This window comes from Scyliorhinus torazame, chromosome 21, assembly GCF_047496885.1.
Source record: "Scyliorhinus torazame isolate Kashiwa2021f chromosome 21, sScyTor2.1, whole genome shotgun sequence".
Taxonomy (NCBI): domain Eukaryota; kingdom Metazoa; phylum Chordata; class Chondrichthyes; order Carcharhiniformes; family Scyliorhinidae; genus Scyliorhinus; species Scyliorhinus torazame.
Window position 1 is genome coordinate 6,631,884 of NC_092727.1, and position 26,524 is coordinate 6,658,407.

The window sequence follows — 26,524 nt, forward strand, 5'->3', positions numbered from 1 at the left end:
GGGACCTTGGCGGCGTGAGACTACAGTGCTAACCACTGCGCCACCGTGCTGCCCCAGTTGCTATAAAAATGCAAGTCATTCTTTTTATATCCTGACCATGACAGTGTAGGAGATCATGCTTCCCATTTTTGAATAGGGGTAAGTAGTGGCATTGGGAAGAATTCTGAAGCCCTTCCCACTGGCGGGATTTTCTGGTCACATCAAAGTCTATCCCCGCCACGTGTTCCCGCTGGGGGCATGGGCAAGGAATATAAACTGCCATTGACTTTGGTGGGGTGACGAGCCATCTCCGCCATGGGAAAACTCACCATATGGGGGTGCTGGAGATATGAGGGGCGGGCTTCTCTAATTCCGCGGCAGAGTGTCCACGCCGTCGTAAACGCCGTCGCGTTTTATGATGGCGTGAACGGGCCGAGCCGAGGACTAATTCAAGCCCCTACAGAGGGCCAGCAAGGCACTGGAGCGGTTCACGCCGCTCCAGCTGCCAATCCTGGCACGAACTGGGTGCCGCGGGATCCGCACATGCGCAGTGGCACCGGCACCAACGCGCGCTTGCGCAGTGGCCTCGACGTAACATGGCACAGGGCTACATGGGTCGGTGCGGAGGGGAAAGGAGGCCCCCAGCCAGAGCGGCCAGCCCGCCAATCGGTGGGCCCCGATCGCAGGCCAGGCCTCATCGGAGGCCCCCCCCGGGGTCGGATCCCCCCTCACCCCCCCACAGGCCGCCCCCTGACACTTCAACGGCGAGTTCCCGCCGGTTGAGAGCAGGTGTGGACGGCGCCGGCGGGGCTCGCCGTTTTTACGATGGCCGCTCGGTCCATCCCGGGCCGAGAATCGGCGAGCCGGCCGCGTAGATAGGCCACTCAGCGAGGGATCGCGTGCTGACGTAGGGGCGGTGTGGCGCGATTCGCGCCGGTCGCGGGGATTCTCCGGCCCGGCCCTGGGCTGAGAGAATCCCAGTAATCCAGAGACCCGGGCTTCTATGGTCTGGGGACATGCGTTCAAATCCCACCATGGCAGCTATTGGAATTTAAATTCAATCAACAAAATCTGGAATTTAAAGCTAGCCTAAGTAATAATGTAAAACCCCATCTGGGTCACTGATCTTTGGGGAAGGCAATCTGTCATCTTTACCTGGTCTGGCCTAATGTGACCCACGTAACGTGGTTGACTTTTAACTACCCTCTGAAATGGTCGAGCAAGCCACTCAATTCAAAGGCCATTAGGAACAGGCAATAAATGCTGGACTCGCCAGTGACGCCCACATCCGAGGAAAAGATATTGTAAAAATGTTTGTAGATTTAAAGCTCTTATGAAAAAGTATTATTTATTAGATAAGTTTCTCAACCAAATTCCTCAGTTGATAAGTGCATCATGTGGTTTTGTATTGAACGGCACAGGTTTAGAAGGTCCCGATTTGAGTTTGGGGTTTGCTGTGGTTTAATTTGGACTGGTGGAGGGGCAGTGATGCATTGCCACAATCAGACTCAATCACTTTCTAACGGCCCCTGTACAGAGAAGACCGGTATGGATTCTTATTGGTACATAACTTACTGACGCTGAATGTCCAGGATGACAAATAAAGACTGTGCTGCGAGGGGGCATCTGCAGTCCAGCATAAATCGGAGAATGCTTTGAGGGTGACTTTAATCAAGAGGGCGAAAGGAGATGTTCTTTATAAAGGAAGCGTGTTTTTTCTCCTTTGTCCACTTTGTTTCCTGTTGCGTCAGTTTAGCTCAGTTTCGGAAAGAAAATCATCATTTACCCCTCAAACGTGTTCCACCTTTCAGATGCATCATGGCTGACCTGTATCTTCACTCCATTGATCTGTCTTGGATTCATCGTCCCTAATACCCTTGTCTAACAACAATCTATCGATCTTTGTTTTGAAGTGTTCAGGTGACCACGCCCCCCGATTTCGGTGTTGGCAACCGGAGAATCCAGCCCCCTATTTTTAAATTAGACTTTAAACTGTGGCTCTACCTGCCCTTGCAGTTGGATTTAAATATGGCACTGTTTAAACAAATTCTCCCCAGTGTCCTGACCAATATTTGTCCCTCAACCAATATCATTAAAATATCCTCTCTGCTTGTGGGGCCTTGATGTGCAAAAATTGACTGTCAAGTTTCCCTGCGTTACAAAAGGGTTTCAGAAGTCCTTCATTGGCTGAGGAGCATTTTTGCCTGTACTGGAGTTATGAAAGGTGCTTTGGAAATACGAGCTCTCCCTTAATGGGTTTCTTTCTTTAATTAACCCAAACTGTCTTGAGGATTTGCATCTTAGGTTGCAAATGGCCCATATAGAACATATTTCACAAAGAAGTACAAGTGATATTAATACCACTGAGCCATCTCCTGCCAACCAAGGGAAGTAATTGGGGTAGAAACGTAACTGCGATGCCCGTGTCATCAAGCCGCCCGCTAAGATTCATACACAAGTACAAGGTGCCAGAGATGGCTGATGCCTGCAAAACATAGCCCGGGCAAGATTCAATGCCTTCAGGAGAGGAGGAAAGGAAAAGAAAATGATTAAAACTGACAGGATGTTGTGAAGTCGTTTTTAATTATCAGGTTGTGCTAAACAGGGTAATAGTGGTACAGAGTTGATGCCCTGGAGGGCTGTATAATTAGAACTAGGATACTGTGCTGATGTTCTGCGTTTATGAATCATCTAGAACCGCCCTCCAACAAATTTTGATCTCCAGGAAGTGAAAGATAAGGAATTAGGCAAATACATTAGCCGAAAAATATCAAAGAACCTGGAAAGGGATTTGTGTTCCACCATGCCTTGACTTAACCACTTTCACACATTTATTAGCACTAATTTGAATTGATAACAAAGAACAAATAACCTGGGGTTTTGTGACCATGTCAAAGATTACATGGGGTTCTGAAAGTCCTCACTCTGAGGAATCAATCAGCCCAGACTAATACTTTAATTAACACTTTTACTTCTGAGGAAACTAATTTAATCAATGCACGGGATCCGGTTCATAGCGCAGCAGCAGGGTTTTGGCCACTCGCTGAATGGAAGCAAAAGATGTCTGCTGTCATGGCAACAGAGGAAGGATTACTTTGCCCTGTTAAAGGGCCTTTTTTTTATCCCCTTCACGGAAGCTTTTGTCAAGCCACTAGCAGATGACATGGAGTCTGATGAAAGATCTTTTCAGATCAAAGCACAAGGTAAACTATGAATGACTGACTTCGAGAAACGCCGTCGAGCGAAGATTCTCGACAGCGGAAAAAAATAGAAAAGAAAGCGTCGGTTAGGGAGAGGGCTCGACACAATTCTGCAGCTGTAATATTTGAAGCAATTAGATACAGTGTGATCAAGAAGAACTTTCCGGAATATTTCCGGTCCGTTCAAATGAGGAAGTTGGTGGCAACGTTTCGTTTTTTGTGATGGCAGCAAATTTTGCTAATGAGGGCACTTAGAATTTCAGACTGAAAATAAATGGAACAAAGATTTATCCAGCATAAATATATAGAATAATAGATACCTGAGAGTGAGTTACAGGCTGGAATCTTATCAAGAAGTTTGTGGGGCTTGTATATAAAATATATATGCAGGATTGAGTTATAGCTTAGAATCTAATCGAGGATGTTTGGGTGGTTTGTATATAGAATAACAAATATCCAGGAGTGAATTACAAGTTGGAATCATAATGGAGGGGTTCAGGTGGTTCATGTCTAGAATGATGGATACCAGGTTGTGAGTTCCAGGCTGGAATCTAATTGAGGGATTTAGCTGGTTTATATCTAGAATAACAGATATCCGGGAATGAATTACGGGCTATAATGGCTCAGGGGGTTTACGTATGGAATAACATATACCCAGGTGTGTGTTTTATATGGAATAACAGATATCCGGGAATGAGTTACAGCTGTAATGGCTCAGGGGGTTTATATATAGAATAACATATACCCGGGTGCCTGGTATGGAGGGCATAAGCTATGAGGAGCGATTGAATAAACTCGGTTTGTTCTCACTGGAACGAAGGAGGTTGAGGGGCGACCTGATAGAGGTATACAAAATTATGAGGGGCATAGACAGAGTGGATAGTCAGAGGCTTTTCTCCAGGGTAGAGGGGTCAATTACTAGGGGGCATAGGTTTAAGGTGAGAGGGGCAAGGTTTAGAGTAGATGTACGAGGCAAGTTTTTTACGCAGAGGGTAGTGGGTGCCTGGAACCCGCTACCGGAGGAGGTAGTGGAAGCAGGGACGATAGGGACATTTAAGGGGCATCTTGACAAATATATGAATAGGATGGGAATAGAAGGATACGGACCCAGGAAGTGTAGAAGATTGTAGTTTAGTCGGGCAGTATGGTCGGCACGGGCTTGGAGGGCCGAAGGGCCTGTTCCTGTGCTGTACATTTCTTTGTTCTTTGTTTGTTTTATATGGAATAACAGATATCCGGAAGTGTGTTATAGGCTAGAATCTAATCAAATGGTTCAGGTGGGTTGTAGAGGCCAGATTTTCACAATGGTGCAGGGGCTTTCTGTCATTGTGAAAATGGCTGAACATTGTAAGTCCTGTGATGAACACAGCATTCCCCATTTTCATGGGAGTGGGTATGTTTCGTGCAAGTGCAGTTTATGAAGGAAGCTGACCACTTAAATCACTAAAGTGGGCCTTCGATGGTGACACCAAAGTGTGCAGATCAGACCTGGTAAGAGCAGGTCCGAGCTTTGTGGATTTGCCTGGGTAACGAGGGTATCCCTTTGAATCTGTTCTCAGGACACCTTTGGGGGCGATCAGGTATCCTTTGCAATTTTTAAAAGTAGGCACAAGTAATGCATAGACTCATAACTGTCAAGTTCAGTGAAACTGTCAACAGACCTACAAAATCAATTGTCAGAACTATCGGACTCAAAAAGTGTTAAGAGGACCTGTCAAAAGGAGCTGGAGTCAAGGCATTTGAAAGTCCTGCCCTTTAAATCTTTGAAAAAATGTCTGGAGTGTTAAAAAAATAAGATTTCTTGCTGTTTTACCCAGTTGGTTGGCATAAACTGAGGGCTTTCATTATTGAATGACTTCCTCATGACTAATTTCACAATCATCTATTATCAAAGTAGGGCGTCTGCCTTAGTTTGCCAGGTACAATAGTAGTAGGCTCTTTGAAGTGGGACTATGAAATCCAATGCTTGTTGCTAAAAGGGATTGGGCACCTAAATGAAATGTTTGTTGTTATAAGGATTTATGTAATTGAAGGAATGTTACTGTAGTAAATGGGTTTTTATGAATGGGAATGTTTCTTCAATATCGTGAAGTTTGCAAGTGACACTGAGAATGTTATTTTATAGAACTTTCTTTTATCTCATCTCGACATGGGCCCGGAGGTCTGGCCAGGGTGAATAATTAGTGAGTTGGCATGGTATGTAAGGGCAAAGGGTGTTGTGTGAGGGTCATGGGTTGGCACGAATTGACACTAAATTAACATAGAGACTATAAAGGGCCATTGGGGTGGCTGGAGTGGCATAGGCTGACAGGCAGTCATTGAGGGATTTAGAGTGAGCACAGGGTATGAGGTGCCGTGGATGGGACATGGTGTGTGTGTGGGTGGGGGGGGGGGGGGGGGGGGGGTGACGGTGAGGGGGTCAGGAATGTTTCAAGTTTTTTAAAATTTTGCACAAATTTCCAGCTCACCAATGATGGAGGAGCCCAGCACATATGTGCAACACATAAGGTTGAAGCATTCACATTAATCTTCAGCCAGAAGTGCTGAGTGGATGATCCATCTCAGCCTCCAGCATCACAAATATCAGTCTTCAGATAATTCGATTCACTCCACATGATAACAAGAAATGGCTGGAGGCACCGGACACTGCAAAGGCTATGGGCCCTGACAATATTCCAGCAATAGCACTGAAGAATTGTGCTCCAGAATTTGCCATGCTCCTAGCCAAACTGTTCCAGTACAGCTACAACACTGGCATCTATATATCCGGCAATGTAGAAAATTGCTCAGGTATGTCCTGTAAACAACAAGCAGGACAGGCAGTATCTGCCCCATTCGTCTTTTAAAAATTAATTTATGAGATGTGGGCGTCCTTTAGAAAGTGGTGGTAAGCGACCTTCTTGACCAAGTGCAGGCCCTGAGGTATAGATACACTCACAGTGCTGTTAGGGAGGGAGTCCCAGGATTTTGACCCAGTGACAGTGAAGGAACAGCAATATATTTCCAAGTTGGCATGATGAGTGACTTGGAGGGAAACCTCCAGGTGGTGGGGTTCCCAGGTATCTGCTGCCCCTGTCTTTATAGTTAGTAGTGATCATGAGTTTGGAAGGTGCTGCCTAAGGAACCTTGGTGAGTTTCTGCAGTGCATCTTGTAGATGGGACACACGGCTGCCATTGTACGTCAGTGGTGAAGGGTTTGAATGTTTGTGGAAGGGGGAGCAATCAAGCGGGGCTGCTTAGTCCTGGATGGTGTTGAGCTTCTCGAGTGTTGTTGGAGCTGCACTTATCCAGGCAAGTGGAGAGTATTCCATCACACTCCTGACTTGTGCCTTGTAGATGGTGATCAGGCTTTGGAGGGGTCAGGAGGTGGGATACTTGCCGTAGGATTCCTAGCCATTGACCTGCTCTGGTAGTCACAGTATTTATATGGCTGGTCCAGTTCAGTGTGACAAATAACATTGGTGCCACACAAGTATCAGGCAATGACCATCTCCAACAAGAGCGAATCTAACCATCACCCTCTTGACATTCAATGGCATTACCATCGCTGAATCCCCCACTATCAACATCCTGGAGGTTACCATTGACCAAAACTCAACTGGACTAGCCAGATAAATACTGTGGCTACCAGAGCAGGTCAGGGGCTAGGGATCCTGTGGCGAGTAACTCACCTCCTGACTCTCCAAAGTCTCTCCACAATCTACCAGGCACAAGTCAAGAGTGTGATGGAATTGCCTGGTTGAGTGCAGCTCCAACAACACTCTCAAAGCTCAAATCATCCAGGACCAAAGAAGCCCTCTCGATTGTCACCCCTTCTACAAACATTCACTCCCTGCGTCACTGACGAACAGTGGCAGCCGTGTGTATCATCAACATGATGCACGGCAGGAACGCTTCAAGACTCCTTCGACAGAACCTTCTAAACTCTCCACTGCTCCCATCTGAATGACAAGGGCAGCAGACACATTGGAACACCACCACCTACATGTTCCCCTCGAAGTCACTCAACATCCTGACTGGTAAATATATTCCTGCTTCTTCACTGTCATTGGGTCCAAAACCTGGAACTCCCTCCATAACAATACTGTGGATGCACCGACACCACACGGACAGCAGCAGTTCAGGAAATCAGCTAACCGCCACCTTCTCAAATGCAACCTGGGATGAGCAATAAATGCTCAACTTGCCAGCGACACGCACATCCCGTAAATTAATTTTTTTAAAGAGTTAATTGCATTCTGGAATCTAATTGAGAGATTCATGTGGTTAATATGTCGAATACCCTGGGAGTCTGATCTAGGTTGGAATCTAATGAGGTGTTCATTGGGATGGGATTTGTGGGGGGAGGTGCTTCATAAAACCTACCTGTCTGCCCAAGCGTTTGGTCACCTGTCTTAATAATCTCCTTTGGAGGTTCGGTGTCACACTTTGTTTGCTAACTCTTCTATGAAGGGCCTTGGGATGTTTTACATAATAATAATCTTTATTATTCTCACAAGTAGGCTTACATTAACACTGCAATGAAGTTACTGTCAAAAGCCCCGAGTCGCCACATTCGGGCGCCTGATTGGGTACACAGAGGGAGAATTTAGAATGTCCAATTCAACTAACAGTGCGTCTTTCGGGACTTGTGAGAGGAAACCGGAGCACCCGGAGGAAACCCACGCAGACACGGGGAGAACGTGCAGACTCCGCACAGACAGTGACCCAAGCTGGGAATTGAACCTGGGACCCTGGAGCTGTGAAGCCATAGTGCTAAACACTGTGCTACCGTGCGTTAAAGGTGCTATATAAATGTCAGTTGCCGTTGAGTGGGCCAATCCGAGATGGGGCAATAACTAGCCTCAGTGTTGCTGGTCCAGAGAAGAAAACAAATCAGCCTGGCCCCCCTTGCCTGACTGCCATTCCTCAATTCCTCCTGGAAAGTTACTGGACGGGATTCTCCGTCCCACCAGCCGGCCAATGGGGTTTCCCGTTGTGAGCAGCCCCATGTTGTCGGGAAATCCCCGAGCGTGGGTGCACTGCCCACGCAACGGAGAATCCGGCCAGCGGAGAATCCAGCCCATTGCGTTTGGATATTGAGTTTGAGCAGGGGGTTTGGTGAGAGGTGCCGCTGGAGTCTATGATGCCCTTTCATTTCTCCCCACAGTCCATTCAAACCCACATATTCTGAACATTGTTAGTCCCACAGCGCCATCAGCTGTCTTTAAGTTACAGAGTAGACAGAGGCAGCTGGGATACCACGCCCAATGATCATTCTGTACCTGTTTGATCGCTGGTGGTGCAGGTTAGTTTAATATTCCCCTCCCTCAGAAAAATCCAATGGGTGAAATTCTCCACCTCATGACACCGCAAATGTGAACCGTGATTGGGCGGAGAATCGGGCGTCTAGCCAAAACCGAGGTCCGCGCCCGCCTCTTATTCAGGCACCATGCCCCCGTCCCTCGCTGGTGGTGATAACAAGGTTCATGCCCACGTCGGTGGCGGCACGCAAAACCGACATTTGGTTGTATTTAAATGTGGTTAGCGTCTTTGACCCATTATGCTCCGGGCCTCCACGATGCTTCGCTCCTTTCAGGTGGAAGAGGCGCGGGGTACAATTTACTACAGGGATTTACAAACGGGGATTGGGCGCCATGGCTCCCAAGAGGGAGAGGGAAGGTAAGAAAAGTTTGAAAAAATGGTTAAAAATTGTAGCTCTCACTGAGGGGCGGCTGCCAGGCTGGGGGGTGGGGGTAGCGGGGAGCGACATGGTGCCAAGTCCGTGGACTCGGGGTCTCTCCCTCGGGATCGGGGTGACCTGGCTGAGACGGCTGTCCCAGCAGTATGTGTTTTAAACGCACCCCGCTGGTGCTACTTAAAGGCTCATGGCTGTTCTCTGCTGACTGCTCACGGTGTCCTGTGAATGGTCAGAGAGCCCCTGGTCACCGGGGAGACCACTCAGGCCGCCTATCAGCAAACCCTTTGACCCCAGCACTGTCATCAATGTGATGGGCGTGGCCAAGCTCAATCAGTGGCCCACCAGGTGCTGCCATTCCTCAGTTCGCTCATCAGAAACCCGGCCCCACTGCAGGGGAAGCAGGGGAATAGCAGAGCTCACCCCAACTCAGGGCACATGCACCATGGACTTTGGCACCCTCCCTGGCACACTGCCCCAGTAACACCGTCAGCTAGCCCACTAGCCAGACCAGCTGTCTCCAAGCCCTACCTGCCCCCTCCGCCCCTGCTCCCATCCATTCCGCCCCCGGACAGCGGGTGTCACATCCTGTGTTTCACACCAGGACCTGCATAACGCTGCAGCTACGCTCCCAGCAGACACACACCTCAATGTGTACGACTTGCCCACACACAGGCCCCTAAGCATGGAGGCGATTGGTGGTACACGGTAACCCTCTCCATCGCACAACCAGGCGTCCGATACCCAGGCAGCGAGGACGATGCAGACATCCTGGTGCACTCGTCAATCCCCAGCATCTTCAAAGTGCTCCCTCGGGTGTGGGGTTGGCTCCTGGGCGACAAGGATTAACCACGGAGGTCATAGCTAATGACGCCAGTCTGGAGGTCCGAGACCGATGTGGAGAAATGCCATAACAACGCCCATACAGCAGCCATGGTTTAGCTCACTTGGCTGGACAGCTGGTTTGTGATGCAGAGCACGGCCAGCAGTGTGGGTTCAAATACCGTACTGTGGGGTTTATTCATGAAGGCCTCGCCTTCTCAACCTTGCCCCTCGGCTGAGGTGTGGTGATCCTCAGGTTAAACCACCACCAGTCAGCTCCCCCCCTCAAAGGGAAAAGCAGCCTATGGTCATCTGGGACTGTGGCAACTTTATCTTTACCATTTAGCGGCGTATCGGCGTCCTTAAGATGTGCTTCTGCCTGGGCCACTTTGGTGGGACGCTCCAATATAGCCCCAGGAAGGTATCTAACATCGTGCTGGCCTGGTGCATCCTGCACAACTTCGAGCAGGAGGTGAGCGACATGCTGGAGGAGGAGGACGAGCGTTAGGATGAGGAGGCTGCCCCGGATGATCCGGTCATGCAGCCCGGACTGGCAATGTCGTCTGCCCAACGTGTGCTCCAGGATAGCCTCACACGGGACAACCTCATCACCTCCAGACTTTCCTATCCACAGAGTCCTGGCCACTGGCAGCTTTGTCACCCTGTCCCACCTCTCCATACTTTCCCCATCCACCCCCCCACCCCCTTCCAAGTATTTCCTCCTTCCACATAGCCGCTTATATCCTCCCCTGGCCCTCCTCACTTCACTCGATCCTATCACCTGAGCTCCCCCCGCTCCGAGGGTCCTTCCAGCATCATGACCGGGTGTTGGCCCTGGGCAGGCAGTACTGGCGGGTCTTGTCCACGGGACAGAGGATGATGACGAGCTGTGAGATGAGCTCTGGTGCTCCTCATCGTTCGATGAAGTCGGACTCCTGCTTCACCTTCCAGTGTCTGCCCAGGTGACCCCTGCATGTGTGCGGGCCGCTCCATCTCACAGACCCAGATATTCTTTAGGGTGGTGGGGGAGAGAGGGGGTTGGCAGTTATAGAAATGGTGAGCAGTGATGAGTCACTCGCTGGGTGAGCTGTCCTACACTTCTGGCCTTGCTCGCTGCTGCCTCTGAGGGTGACCCCAGGTGGAACATTCAATTGTCCTTCGGGAATGTGCCATCTTCCCACATCCACACCACCAACCCCCCCACCCCCACCACCAACCTCCCCCACCCACACCACCAACCTCCCCCACCCCCGCCACCAACCTCTTACACCCCCGCCACCAACCTCTTACACCCCCGCCACCAACCTATTACACCCCCGCCACCAACCTCTTACACCCCCACCACCAACCTCCCCCACCCCCACCACCAACCTCCCCCACCCCCACCACCAACCTCCCCCACTCCCACCACCAACCTCCCCCACCCCCACCACCAACCTCCCCCACCCCCACCACCAACCTCCCCACACCCGCCACCAACCTCCCCCACCCCCACCACCAACCTCCCCCACCCCACCACCAACCTCCCCCACCCCCACCACCAACCTCCCCACACCCGCCACCAACCTCCCCCACCACCATCACCAATCTCCCACATCCCCACCCCCACCACCAACCTTCCCCCACCCCCACCACCAACCTTCCCCCACCCCCACCACCAACCTCCCCCACCACCATCACCAACCTCCCACATCCCCACCCCCACCACCAACCTCCTCCACCCCCCACCACCAACCTCCCCCACCCCCACCACCAACCTCCCCACCCCCAACACCAACCTCCCCACCACCATCACCAACCTCCCACATCCCCACCCCCACCACCAACCTTCCCCCACCACCAACCTCCCCCACCCCCACCAACAACCTTCCCCCACCACCAACCTCCCCCACCCCCACCACCAACCTCCCCACCCCCAACACCAACCTCCCCCACCACCATCACCAACCTCCCACATCCCCACCCCCACCACCAACCTCCTCCACCCCCACCACCAACCTCCCCCACCCCCACTTCCAACCTCCCCCACCACCAACCTCCCCCACCCCCACCACCAACCTCCCCCACCACCAACCTCCCCCACCCCCACCACCAACCTCCCCCACCCCCACCACCAACCTCCCCCACCACCAACCTCCCCCACCACCATCACCAACCTCCCACATCCCCACCCGCACCACCAACCTCCTCCACCCCCACCACCAACCTCCCCACCCCCACCACCAACCTCCTACACCCCCACCACCAACCTCCTACACCCCCACCACCAACCTCCCCCACCCCCACCACCAACCTCCTACACCCCCACCACCAACCTCCCCCACCCCCACCACCAACCTCCCCCACCCCCACCACCAACCTCCTCCACCCCCACCACCAACCTCCCCCACCCCCACCCCCACCACCAACCTCCCCCACCCCCACCACCAACCTCCTCCACCCCCACCACCAACCTCCTCCACCACCACCACCACCAACCTCCCAACCCCCAACCTCACCCCCAATACTAACCTCCCCCACTAGCAACCTCCCAACCCCCACCATAAACCTCCCACACCCCCACCTCCCAACCCCCAACCCCAACACAAACCTCTCCCAACCCCACCACCAACCTCCCCCACGCCCACCACCAACCTCCCCATGCCCACCACAAACCTCCCGCACCCCCACCACAAACCTCCCCCACCCCACCACCAACCTCCCCTACCCCCACCACCAACCTCCCCCACGCCCACCACCAACCTCCCCTACCCCCACCACAAACATCCCACCCCCTCACCACCAACCTCCCACCCATACCTTCACCCCCAACACCAACCTCCCAACCCCCACCCCCACCAGCAACCTCCCAACCCCCACCCCCCGCCACCAACCACCCACCCCCCCACCCCCACCACAAACCTCCCACACCCCCACCACCAAACTCCCAACCCCAAACCCCACCACCAACCTCCCAACCCCCACCACCAATCTCCCACACCCTCAAACCCACCACCAATCTCCTACACCCCCACCACCAACCTCCCACACCCCCACGCCCACCACCAATCTCTCACACACCCCCACCAACCCCCCACACCCCCAAACCCACCACCAACCTCCCACCCACACCCTCAGACCCAACACCAACCTCCCCACCCCCACCACCAACCTCCCAACCCCCACCCCCACCACCAACCTCCCACCCCCACCCTCACCCCACCACCAACCTCCCACCCCCACCACCAACCTCCCACCCCCACCCTCACAACCACCACCAACCTCCCCCACCCCCACCACCAACCTCTCACATCCAAACCACCAACTACCTCCACCCACCACCACCTTCCCACACCACCAACCTCTCAACCCCCTACCCACACGGCACACCTTCTACACCCAGTCCAGCCCATCCCTCACACCTTTCAGACAGAGGATTGATGCAGGTCAGAATGTTTGTAAAAAGTTGTTTAATCGCGACTATATATAATTGTTGTGACCCGACCCCTCCCTCTAACCTATGTGTTGAAGCTGTGCCAAAAAAACGGTGTCTAACTTCCTTATTTTAAGTGACCTACTACTTCTTCTAAGTGTGACCCCAGACGGCACATCAAACATGGAGGAGGCCTCGTGCATATGTCACCCTCTGACCTGAGATGCCATTGACGGTCATCCTCTGGAGGGCCCGGATGGGCCTGGCCAACTTTCGGGTGCCACAGATGATGAGTTGCCATTCTCTCTGCCCGCTGCCCTTCAGATGTGGCAGTATCAGGTGGGGAGGATTCAGAAATGCTGAGGTGTTCCAGCACCTTCCTGCGGGAAGCAATGCCATGGGCCTCATCACTTCCTCCTCACGGTGCTCGATAGCCCGAGCTGCCAAAGGGACTTCATTTTGCATTAAGGGCTCACTTGGTTGTCACATACTGACCTCCGCCTTGGGTGTAGTCCTCGCCTGCACCCCTCCGGCTAATTCCATTGCCTTCTGCTCGGCGGGGGTGAGAGCCCTGAGGTCTGGGATAGCCCCTCCAATCATCTCCTGCTCTCTTCTGTTGTGGGTCACCTTTTCCTAGGGGACACATAAAAGACATGGTGAGACGCATAGAGTCGAGTTACACAAGGGGTCTGTAGCTGGTGGTATGTGTGTGCAAGGCACCTGCCCAAAGGGCACAAGATGTTGGGGTTTGGTGCAGGGTGGAATGTGAGGGAAATGTGGGCAGGTGGGTTTTTATTGGCCTCTATGGGAGTGGGGGTGTGATGTGAGGAGTGAGAGACAGAGTGATGCCAGGGGAACAGAGGTGGTGACTCACCGAGCTGCCCTAAGGAGGCCTTTCATCTTCTTGTGACACTGTGTGCCAGTCTGCCTGGTGAGGCTCACAGCACTGACTTCCTTGGCCACCCTGGGGAATTTCCCATCACTCCTCCACTGCACCCAACATGCTCTCGAGCTCCGAGTCAGTGAAGAGTGGTGCTACTCTTACCTGGGACATCGTATTGGCTGGAATGAGAGTGTGTGGGGAGTGGAGTGTTTAGAAACAGCTCCAGCTAGTCAAGCTCCCCAGCACCATTTCCGGCCCCAGTGAACCTGAGATTGGCAGGAATGAGAATTGCTCCAGATTCACCTGGGCAGAGTACTGGTCCATTAGCATGCCCTGAATTCCTCCACAAGTAGCGCCCCCCCAACAGGAACGTGAACCGCACACAATTCAGTCCTGGCATCAACACTCAGGGCGGGTTTTTTCAGCTGTGCGTGCCGTAAGATCGCCACGGATGGGACAGTGACCATGTAGAATGTAACTGTCCGTTGAGCTCAGGCGGGAATTTCTTTGGGACATGCTGAGGTGGTCAAAGGCGCTATGGAAATGCAAGTTTTCTCTTTGCTATGCTCGTTTATATAAGTAAATGTTGGCTCATCCACAGTGATCAGTGCGTTTTCCTGGCTCAACAATCAGTGGGCCTCCTTCTGTGTTCAGCCCAATCTATGCTGGGCCCTGGCTGCTTTCCCGTCGCGTGATACGGAGTGTTTTGCTGTGCTCCTGGTCTCAAGCAGGTATCTGGCACGGTGCTTAATGGATTAATCAAAAGCTCCGCGGCTGGCGGGTGGTGGAAGATGGGGGCGGATGGTGGGGATGAGGTGGGGAGAAAACGGACCTCGATTCCTCCCCGGGTGGTCTCACTAATATTAATCATTTATATTTTTGCTCTATAATTGGTTGGTGTTTATGTTTCCATTTAACTTTTCCTATTGCTGAGCAACATTTTAAAAAGTGGATTATTGAAAAGGTTTACACTAATAGCTGGATGAAGAGATAGCTTTTAACCGTAATACCACCTCATTGCACCCCCTCCAGCGGGCCCCCCCCCCCCCTCCCCCCCGCAATGCACAACACTTGTGTGTCAAATCATCCTCCATCTATTCAACTAATGCAAGCAGGAGAGAAGGGACCCAATACCCAAATAAACATTAAATCATTACCTTGTGCATTGATACGGAGCGTTCCTGCTGACTGTACAACTGATCTTTCACAATTATACACATGTTGATGTATGTGACTGTGGGGTGGGGGAAGGACGGGAAGACAATGGTGTCACTGTCGAGCAGCCATCTTCAAAAGAGGGTAATGTACATACAGGGACAATACTTAGCCCTGTGCACTGTATCTGTGATCTTCCCTCTCACCAGAACCTTTGTTTAAAGGTACCTTAATCCAAATCATAATCTAAAGAGGCCCCCGTTTACACAAAAAGGTATACCACAAGTGTGTGTGAACATCAGCCATTACTGCGGTGCTGACTGAGCAACATTGGCTCCCAGTTTGCAAAACCCTGATTTTAAAATTTGCATCCTTGTTCCGTAATTTGGCGACTGGGGATTTTCACAGTAACCTCATTGCAGTGTTCATGTAAGCCTACTTGTGACACTAATAAAGATTATTATTATTATCAATTCCTCGTTGGCCTCGCCCCTCCCTACTTCTGTAACCTCTTCCAGTTCGCCAACCCTCTGAGATCTCTGAGCTCCTCTCATTCTGACCTCGTGCGCACTCCCCAATTTAATAGCTCCACCATAGGCAGCTGACTGAGCCCCAAACTCTGGAATTTCCTCCCTCCCCTCTCTGCCTCTCTTTCTTTAGAACGCTCCTTTTGACCGAGCTGCTGGCCATAGAACCGCAGAATGCCTACAGTGCAGAAGGTGGCCATTCGGCCCATCGAGTCTGCACCGGTGCTCGAGCATCCTACCTATGCTCACTCCCCTGCCCTATCCCTGTAACCCCACCTACCCTGGACATCTTCGGCCCTATACTTTTAGTATGGCCAATGCACCCAACCTGCACAACTTTGGATCATCTGTCTGACTAGCTCCTTACGTGGTTCAGTGTTAAATCTGTCCTATAATGCTCCTCTGATTCATCTTTGGATGTTTTACTGCAAAAAAGCCTTAAAAAATACAAGTTATTTCATAGAAACTGGGAGCAGGAGTAGGTCATTCAGCCCTTCAGGCCTGCTCTGCAATTCAATATAATCACGTTTGATCCTCAATCTCAATTCCATATTCCTGCTTTCTCCCCATACCCCTTGATGCCATTAAAATCGAATAAATTATCTATCTCTTTCTTGAATACATCCAGCTACTTGGTCTCCACAGCCTTCTGCGGTAGAGAATTTCACAGGTTCACTACCCTTTGAGTGAAGTAATTTTCCTCATCTCAGTCCTAAATGGCCTATCCCGTATCCTGAGACTGTGTCCCCTGCTTCTAGATTCCCCAACTTGGGAAAACATCCTCCCTGCCATTCGTTTGTCCAGCCCTGTTAGAATTTTATACGTTTCAATCAGGTCTTCTCTCATCCTTTTAAACTGTAGTGAATGCAGGCCCAGTCAATCCAATCTCACTCGAGCTGTGGTCTCACCAAGACTCCCGAATAACTGCAGTAAGACATCCCTACTTCTGAACTCAAATCCTCTTGCAATGTAGGGCAGCATACCATTTCTGTTGTTGTAAGGAACGGCGACAGCACCTGCATGAGGGTGTGCCCTGGCATCAGTCCAGATGAAGAGATCACACCTGAACTTTTAATCCATTTGTTATTTTTAAAGATACTGGTGGACATTAAAGCTAGGAGGAATGGTGTTGAAATTTGCAGATGAGATCAACATGGGTTGGAATGGTGCACAATGTGGTTTACAGAGCGGGTGGATCAATGGTAAATTAAATTCAATCTCGCAGAATATTAGGTGGCTTATTTTTGTAAGAGCAATGAAGGAGGCACTCCTTGCTCAGAACCCAAAATCGGGCAAAGAAACAAGAAGATCTGGGAATGCAGACACACAAATCACCAAAGGTAGCAATACAAATTGATAAGGCATAGGGCAAGATTCTCCAGCCGCGCCGGCCCGGCCCCCAGAAATTCCCACCCAAGGCCAATGGACCGTTATATGGTCCACGTCCCGCCCCAGGCGATCTTGCGGCAGGCGCGGCCGAAGAAAGACAGCAAAGAAAGTGTATTTCCAGAGAAAAAGTGTGCAAAACTAGGAGGTAATGGTAAAATTATATAGAACCTTGGTTAGACAACACTTAGAATGGTGTGTGCAGTTCTGGGGCGAAAGTCTCCAGTATCGGCGCGATGTCCGCCGACCGGCGCCAAAAACGGCGCTAATCAGTCTGGCATCGCGCCGCCCCAAAGGTGCGGAATGCTCTGCATCTTGGGGGGCCGAGCCCTAACCTTGAGGGGCTAGGCCCGCGCCGGACTGATTTCCGCCCCGCCAGCTGGCGGGAAAGGCCTTTGGTGCCTCGCCAGCTGGCGCGGAAATGACATCTCCGGGCGGCAGAGGGAGTCTCTTCCGCCTCCGCCATGGTGGAGACCGTGGCGAAGGCGGAAGGAAAAGAGTGCCCCCACAGCACAGGCCCGCCCGCGGATCGGTGGGCCCCGATCGCGGGCCAGGCCACCGTGAGGGCACCCCCCAGGACCCCGGAGCCCGCCCGCGCCACCTTGTCCCGCCGGGAAGAGAGGTGGTTTAATCCACGCCGGCGGGACAGGCATCCTAGCAGCGGGACTTCGGCCCATCCAGGCCGGAGAACCGCGGGGGGGGGGGCACCCAACCGGCGGCGCGCAGCGATTCCCGCCCCCGCCGAATCTCCGGTGCCGGAGAATTCGGCAACCAGCGGGGGCGGGATTCACGCCAGCCCCTGGCGATTCTCCGACACGGCGGGGGGTCTCGCCCCTGATCTCCGTATTAGGGAAAGAATATTTTGGTTTTGGGAAAGTGTAGGAAACATGTACAAGGATGTTGCCAGACGTAAGAGGATTGAATTATCAGGAAAGACTTTGCTTTGCTGAATTCTGGAGAAGAAGAGACTTGATAGAGATCCTTAAAAAGAGGCAGGAGTTTTTCAGCCTGGATGTGGACAAACCATTTCCACTTGTGAGTGAGTCCAGAACAAGAGGATATAAATATAAGATAGCTGGTATGAGATCAAATACAGAATTTAGGGGCTATTTCTTTACGCAATGTGTGGAATGTGGAACTCACTGCCAAATGGGGCAGATAGCATTCGGGTGTTCGGGGTAGGCTCAATACTTAAATGAGCAATAAGGGGTAAGTGGCAAGTTTGGATATTACAGTTGGAAGGCATTCTTGTGGAGAATCAGCAACAACACATACGAGTTGGGTGAATGGTTTGTTTCTGTGCTGTAGACAGGATGTGATTCTACGTAAAGTCTGCCATAGCTTTGCAGCATTCCCTATTTTTCTTTCAGATTTCTAGCTGTGCATTTCCTTCATTGCTTCTACTTGGTTTTGATTTTGTTTTCTGTATCTTCATGCTCCCCCCTCCAAGAGATTGGCATGAAGAAGTTGTGGAAGCAAATACATTAACGGCGTTTAAAAGGTACCTCGACAAAGACATGGATAGGATGGGTATAGAGGGATACGGCACTCGGAAGTGCTGAGGGTTTTGGCCAAGGGTGATATCACGACCGGTACAGACTTGAAGGGCCGAAGGGCCTGTTCCTGTGCTGTATTGTTCTTTGTTCTTTGATTTACAGTCTGTACCGATCACAATACTCCTTCCACATCCACCACCATCTTTATGCTCAGGATGACTGGCTCTATATGGCAGGAGCATTTTATGGGTTCCTGTAAAATGAGACTCAGCCAAGTTCATCATATCCAGCTGATTTATAGCCACAGTTTAAGAGTTCATCTGCACTTGCTGATCTATCTGGGGAAGGGTTCGAAGCCTGCACCTTTTTGTTTCGGCCATTAGCAGTTTATTGATCCGTATTGTGTTTTCTAGCCATTGACGCTATCCCTCTCGCAATGGCAACCGCCTGAGACTCAACCAGACTTAGTCCCTCCTTAATGCATCCTGCCTCTCTATTCTCTTTTAAATAGCTCTTCAAACCTAGCTAGCATTTGGCCATATACCTTTTATTTCTCCTCAGTGTCAAATTTTGCTTCATAATATTCCTGTGAAGCACCTTTCACATTTTATTACATTGAAGGTGAATGTGGGTGAATGACTCACAGGTCAAATGAAGAATTTAGGAGGGGATTTCCTATAGAGTGGTCAGAATGTGGAACTCACTGCTACGTGGAGTGGATGAGGCAGAGAACATTAACGCATTTAAGGGGAGGTTTGACATGAGGAAGGAGAGAATAAAGGGGTGAGGGAGAGAAGCAGTCATTCTCATGTGAGGAGGCTCATGTGGAGTGTCAACATCAACATAGACCACCCCACCTCATAAGGGCAGGGCACCCCCGAGCCAGATCGCTGGCACCCGGGCACCTTGGCACTGACAGCCTGGCACCCTGATAGTGCCTCTGCCAGTCTGGCAACGCCAGAGCATCGCAAATCTCGCGAGAGGCCTCTCACAAGATTGGATGGCCGCATTGCATCACTGAGTCAGGATGACGAGGCCATTCGATCACGCCCTATGTAACTCTTCGTAAATAAAATGAAAGTACATAAAACTCTGAAACCACCAGCTTAAAAGAAGACCTTTAAAGAAATGACCTCATCCAGCTTGTTTGATTTTTGTTCATCTTGCTATACCCATTATGGAATCGGGCAGGAAAATTGATCTGAGTTAGAAGATCTACTCTCATGTCACTTCTGAAGACCTGAGTAACATTTTCACATCTTTCCATGGAGAATAAGGATTTACAGGCCACAATGTGACGCCCTCCCATAGCTGTAGCCATCTTTATATTCTTCTATTTCATAAAACCCTCTCTTATGGAGCGGCGTGAACCCCTCCGGCGTCGGGCCGCCCAGAAGATGCGGAATCCTCCGCCCCTCCAGGGGTTAGGCCGGCGTCGAGGAGTTGGCGCCGCGCCAATCGGCCGGAAGGGGCTCCGCCAGCCGGCGCGAGTTGGCGCATGCGCGGGAGCGCCAGCGTGTGCTGGCGTCATCCCAGCGCATGCGCAGGGGGGGGGTTCGCCTCCGCACCGGCCATGGTGGAGGTTGACAGCCGCTGGTGTGGAGGGAAAGAGTGCCCCCACGGCACCGGCCCGCCCGCGGATCGGTGGGCCCCGATCGCGGGCCAGGCCACTGTAGGGGGCCCCCCCGGGGGCCAGATCCCTCCGCACTCCCCCGAGGACCCCGGAGGCCGCCCGCAGAGCCAGGTCCTGCCGGTAAGTACCAGGTCTAATTTACGCCGGCAGGACCGGCCTAAAACGGGCGACCACTCGGCCCATCGCGGGCCGGAGAATCGCCGGGGGGGGCCGCTGTCAGCGTCCGCCAACTGGCGTGGCGCGATTCCCGCCCCCGCCAAAACCCCGGTGCCGGAGAATTCGGCAGCCAGCGGGGGCGGGATTCACGCTGCCCCCCCACAGTCGATTCTCCGGCCCGGCGGGGGGGGGTCGGAGAATCCCGCCCCTGGTCTCCTTATCGAAGGAAGGATATATTAACCATCGAGAGGGAGCAACAAAGAAAGGAGGGATTGTCCTATAGGGAGAGATTGAGGAGACTAGGTCTGTATTCTCCAGAGTTTGATGAATGAGGGGGGACCTCATTAAATGTACGTAATTCTTACAGGGCTCAACAGGGTAGATGCGGGAAAGACGTTTCCCCTGATTGGGGGGTGTCTGGAACCAATGTTGTTGCAATCTCAGAATAAGAGCCGGGTCATTTGGGACTGAGATCTGGAGGAATGTCTTCACTCAGAGGGCGGTGAATGTTTGGAATTCTCTATCCCAGGGAACTGTGGAGGCTCAGTCACTGAGCATGTTCAAGACTGAGATCGATAGATTTCTAGATGTTAAAGATATCAAGGGATCGTGCTGGAAAATGGCAGTGAGGTAGATCAGCCACGATCTAGTTGAACGGCAAAACAGATGCAAAGGGCCGAATGGCCTACTCCTGCTCCTATCTCCTCTGTTCCCTTGAGTGGCTTAGCTCTAATTTTACGATTGTACCTATTCATTCTGAAATCTTCTTATCAGAGGAAATAGTGTTGCCAATTTAATGGAATATTATAATAATGTTGTTCTTTCGAGTCACCAATATGATACTGAGACTCTTTTTATGATATGATGTTATGTCCCAACAGCGTCGCCAATACTGTGGGTGTTTCTGTTTCTCTTACTGAACCACAAGGCTTTCCCGTATATCGGTCAAGTGACCACACAACCAGTTAGTCAGTTCAAGTTCAAAGATGGTTTATTTACACACAAGGGTTACTTCGACATGCAAGCACAATATACTACAAGTTAAACTACACCTATCAACTACAATAACCTATACTTAACTTCAGGCGACCAGCACTGTGCAAGTGGATAAGGCCTTTATCTTGATCATGTGGCTGGTTTGAAGAAGTGGTTCTGTCTCTGCCGGGCTCATCCGTCAGGTTGCGATCGTTGGTCTTGAACTTGGCTGTCTGGTCGTTATGCTGCAGTTGGGCTGGCACAGGCCGGATTCAAAGGAGGCTGGCACAGGTCAGGTCCAAAAGAGACTGAACACATGGCTGTGTCCCTTTTTATCCTCCTGAGATTCGCGCTCTTTGGGGCGGTCCTTAATCTTGGACCCAATAATTCAACAGGCTTCGATCACTGCCTTTGATTTTGGCCAATAAAGGGGCAGGTGCCCTGCTGGCTGGGCGGGTCCTTGGCGGTCATTGACCTTGGTGGTTGGGCTCTCTGAGTAAAGGGAGTGGCGCCGATAAGTCTGTGGCTGTATCGGTTACCTGAGTGCAGTCCTATTGTTCTGGGGAAATGGGCCATTAGAATGCAAACGAGCGGGGGGTTTCGATCAGGTCTAGCTACCTGCGTTTCAAGTACACAGAAGCTCTGTATCTGTCTGAGTCCTGGGTTGGCCATAATTCCCATGGTCCTTTGCAGGTGGCCATCTCAGATGGCTACAATAGTTTATCTCAATTTACACTTTTGTGACATTTTCCCTTCTTTCTTTTCAAAGATGATATTTTATATAACGTTTAACCTTGTCGCTCTTTTATATCTCAGGGGCATCACCCTTGCGGTTCTTAAATATGTTGGTAGGGTTAGCTGAAGAGGAGGTGGGAGGAGGCTTGTGTGACCCATAAATACCAGTATAGATTGGGCCAAATGGCTTGTTTGTTGTAAATTGGATGCAATACATGTGGTCTGTTTGGAGACTGTTACTGCTGCTGTCCACCTTGACGCAGCAGGGAACACCGGACATGACTGGCTTCATTCTTTTCCCACTGTATTTTGCACAGAAACAGACCACTCACTCCAACTAATCTATGGTGGTGTGTATACTCTATATGTGCCGTGTCTTTTCTATAAAAAGAAACCCAGCATGTTTAATCTTTTCTGATAGTTATATCCGCTCTATTCTGCTATTATCTGTTTGAACCTTCTCACGCCTTGATAGCCAAAGGCTATGGGGCTGTTTAGCACAGGGCTAAATCGCTGGCTTTGAAAGCAGACCGAGGCAGGCCAGCAGCACGGTTTGATTCCCGTAACAGCCTCCCTGAACAGGCGCCGGAATGTGGCGACTAGGGGCTTTTCACAGTGACTTCATTTGAAGCCTACTTGTGACAATAATCGAATTTCATTTCAAAGGATATTTGATGATTGTTCTCAGCAGCATTCAGTTTTTCCTAACTTTGTCTAAGGGTTGTTGCTCTGGGTGCAATCCCAGCTCGCTGCCCTGATTGATTTTGGGGCTGATTCCCTTCAGTTGAGACGCATTGCACACGGCATCCTGGAAGCACAAGTAAATTTGTTTCATCGGCAACATTTACAGTTGTTTTTTCATTACAGTACCCAATTACATTTTTCCCAATTAAGGGGCAATTTAGTGTGGCCAATCCACCTAACCAGCACATCTTTGGGTTGTGGGGGTGAGACCCACGCAGACACGGGGAGAACGTGCAGACTCCGCACAGACAGTGACCCAAGCCGGGAATCGAACCTGGGTCCCTGGAGCTGTGAAGCAACAGTGCTAACCACTGTGCCACCGTGCTGCCCACATGATTCTATATGATTCATGATTCTATGAACTAAATGGTGTGGACCCAAGCACAACTGCCCTTTTAAAGAGTCGGTACAGCCAGGCTGGGCCACGTGGCTTATTTCTGGGCCGTAAGTTGCTGATTCTAACTTCACCGATCCCTGAGCCACACGTTGTGATGGGAGGATTTGTTCAAGGGTTGCTTCGATACCAGGCAGCTGGAAGTGACTCAAAACGGCTCTGCGTTAACAATCGTATTAAACAATGTCAATGCCTCTCCGTTTTCCTTTGTCTACCGCCTCACCCGAGCATTGTGTGCACAGTAATGCAGTTCACCCTGTAATAAATATTAACTAATAACGCTTGCTCTTTTTTCTTTCCAATAGAATATCTTGTTTTAAACAACAAACCCTGGGATATGCCAATCACCCAAAGGACTCCATAGCAACCATCGTGCCTTGTGAATGGGGTGAGTTTCTTGTGCACAAGGCAGTAAATTTAGCAGCAGTTTGACTGTCATTGTAATGAAGCGATTTCCATATGGTAGCAACAGGAGAATATTTAAGAACAGCAAAAGGACCTTTTGAACCCCAACGAGAACATCACTAGACTCACCCACCCATCTTTTCACCTCAGTCCCACCTACCTACATTCTCACCATTTTGCTCACAGTGGGGTTAGTGGTGAGGTCACTATTAAAAATCTGGAGACATGAGTTTAAAATCCCACCATGACATCTGGGAATTTAACTTCAGTTAATTAAGTAAATCTAGAATACAAAGTTGGTATCAGTAAAGATAATAATAATCCTTATTAGTGTCACAAATAGGCTTATATTAACACTGGAATGAAGTTACTGTGAAAATCCCCTAGTCGCCACACTCCAGCGCCTGTTCGGGTACACTGAGGGAGAATTCAGAATGTCCAATTCACCAAACAGCACGTCTATCGGGACTTGTGGGAGGAAACCGGAGCACCCGGAGGAAACCCACGCAGACACGGGGAGGATGTGCCGACTCTGCACAGATAGTGACCCGAGCCGGGAATCGAACCTGGGACCCCGGAGCTGTGAAGCAACAGTGCTAACCGGGCAAGCCAGTGGAATGTCATATTTTAAAATAGAGGTGTTGCCAGACCAGGAAGCAATGTTGGTCAGTGAGCACAGGGAATGATGGGTGAACAGCATTTTGTGCGAGTTAGGATAAGAGCAGGAGACACGGGGAGAAAGTGCAAACTCCACACGGACTGAGACCCAGTGCCGGGATCGAACCCGGGTCCTCAGCGTTGTAGGCAGCAGTGCTAACCACTGTGCCATCGCGCTGCCCCATCCAAGCATATTTATTGTCAATGGGTGGCAGAATTCATTTCATTTCAAAACAAATATTGAGCAACTGCTAAGATAAACCACTGAGTGATCGATCCTGTTACGATCTTTACCCAGTGGTTCACAGTGTACTGGCACGTTGATTGCAGGGGTTGAACTGAGTGAGCCAGACAGATCTGCCCCCTGGGGTGAGCAGAATCTCTTGCTCTCCCATCTCTGGGTTATAAGGAAAAAAATCAATCAATGATCTCACCATGGGTGTACACAACAAATACAGACACTATCACTGCTCCTCTTCACACACGAAGAGCCATTATTAGGAATATAGGAGCAGGAAAAATCCATTCAGCCCCTCAAGACTGTTCTGATATTCATTTGGGCCATGACTGTACCTCAATTCCATTTACCTGCCCCAGCTCTGTGATGCCCTTAATACCCTTACTCAACAAAACTCTAAGTGGGGAGATGGTGTTGTGGTGGTTATGTCAGAGGCCCAGGATATGTCCCAAGGAATGGATTCACATTCCATCATGATATCTGGTGCAGTTCAAGTGCAATTAATTAATCATAGCATCCATTCAGTGCAGAAGGAGGCCATTTGGCCCATCGAGTCTGCACCGACCCTTTGAATGAGCACTCTCCCCATTTACACTCCCCCACCCTATCCCCATAACCTAGAACCTAACCTGCACATCCCTAGACACTAAGGGGCAATTTAGCATGGCCAATCCACCAAAGCTGCACATCTGTGAGCACCCGGAGGAAACCCACGCAGACACGGGAAGAACGTACAGACTCCACACAGACAGAGACCGGAATTGAATCCGGGTCCCTGGCGCTGTGAGGCAGCAGTGCTAACCACTGTGTCATCGTACCCCCCCAAATTGAAAGCTGTCTTCGTAATAGTGTCAGGAAACTATCATTGATTGTTATAAAAAGCACACATGGTTCACTAATGTTCCTTTAGGGAAGGGAATCAATCATTAACTTGACTGGCCTAAATGTGACTCCAGACCCACAGCAATGTGGTTGTCTCTTAACCGCCTCTGAAATGGCATGGCAAGCCATTCTATTCAAGGGCGATTAGGGAAGGACAATGCATTGTGACCTGACCAGCAAAGTGAACATCCTAATAAAGATTAATTATAAGAAGTGGTAATGTAATGGTGAACTGCAAGCCCTCTTTGAACCATACCCAAGCAGATGTCCACACCATCACAAGAGGGGAGAGAAAGCTGACATGTGGTAGAGCATAAGGAATAGGAGGAGGCCATTAACCCCTCGAGCCAGCTCCACAGTTCCATACGATCATGACTGAACTTATATCTTAACTCCATTTTCCCGCTCAATCCCCGTGGCCTCCCATCAGCTACCCAAACAAAATCTCAGGATATTGTACATTTCAGTGCGAACACCTCCATTCTTATAAATAATACTAAACTCCTTTTGGGTCTTCCATAAGATTCCCTCCCTCAATTCCTTGAGTTTCTCGGTTTGAGACAGCATCAGTTCAATGAGGCTGCCTTCCTTAGATTCTTTAATGAAGGAACATTTCCATTTGTGGCATTAGCCAAGTCATCCTTGCTGATGTTTATCTTTCCCTCTGCTATCTAGGTTGATGTCCAGTGTAAAACTACCTTTGGAGGTCATAACATTTTCAGTGTTTGTCTGTGGAAGGACTTAATTCTTAGGCAGTCTGACAGGTTCACGGATATCTAGCTAAATGAGGCTGGGGCAGTCTGAGCGAAGGTGAAAGATCATGGCACAAAATTGTCCTTAATTTCCATTCATTAATACTGTTGGGTTAAAAATGTATGGTTGCATTGACAAGTTTGCATAAAATTCTTTCTGTTTTTACATCTTAAAGTATTGGACAAAGGAATTTCAGAAGCCTTTCTATCTGACATCAGTCACTGAGCATCATATGCCACTGAGGTGTCGGCCTTGGCTCAAAAGGTCATGGTTGAAGTCCCACCCTTGTGAGCACATCAAACAGGTTGACATCCATAGTGCGGTACTAAAGTGTGCTGCACTGTCAGAAGTGCCGTACTTGGGATAAGATGTCAAAACCAGACTCCATCCGCCCGCTCCGGAAAATGTAAAACAA

The 26,524-nt window shown here is 50.5% G+C and overlaps 1 long non-coding RNA gene across 1 annotated transcript in view; it reads left to right on the top strand.

Moving 5' to 3' along the window:
- LOC140398122 (uncharacterized) overlaps nucleotides 1–26,524 on the top strand; it is a 339,545-nt gene that overhangs the window by 185,388 nt on the left and 127,633 nt on the right. The window contains exon 6 of the long non-coding RNA XR_011937414.1: nucleotides 23,480–23,562. This is a non-coding gene — a long non-coding RNA (uncharacterized lncRNA). The remainder of the gene's footprint in view (nucleotides 1–23,479; nucleotides 23,563–26,524) is intronic.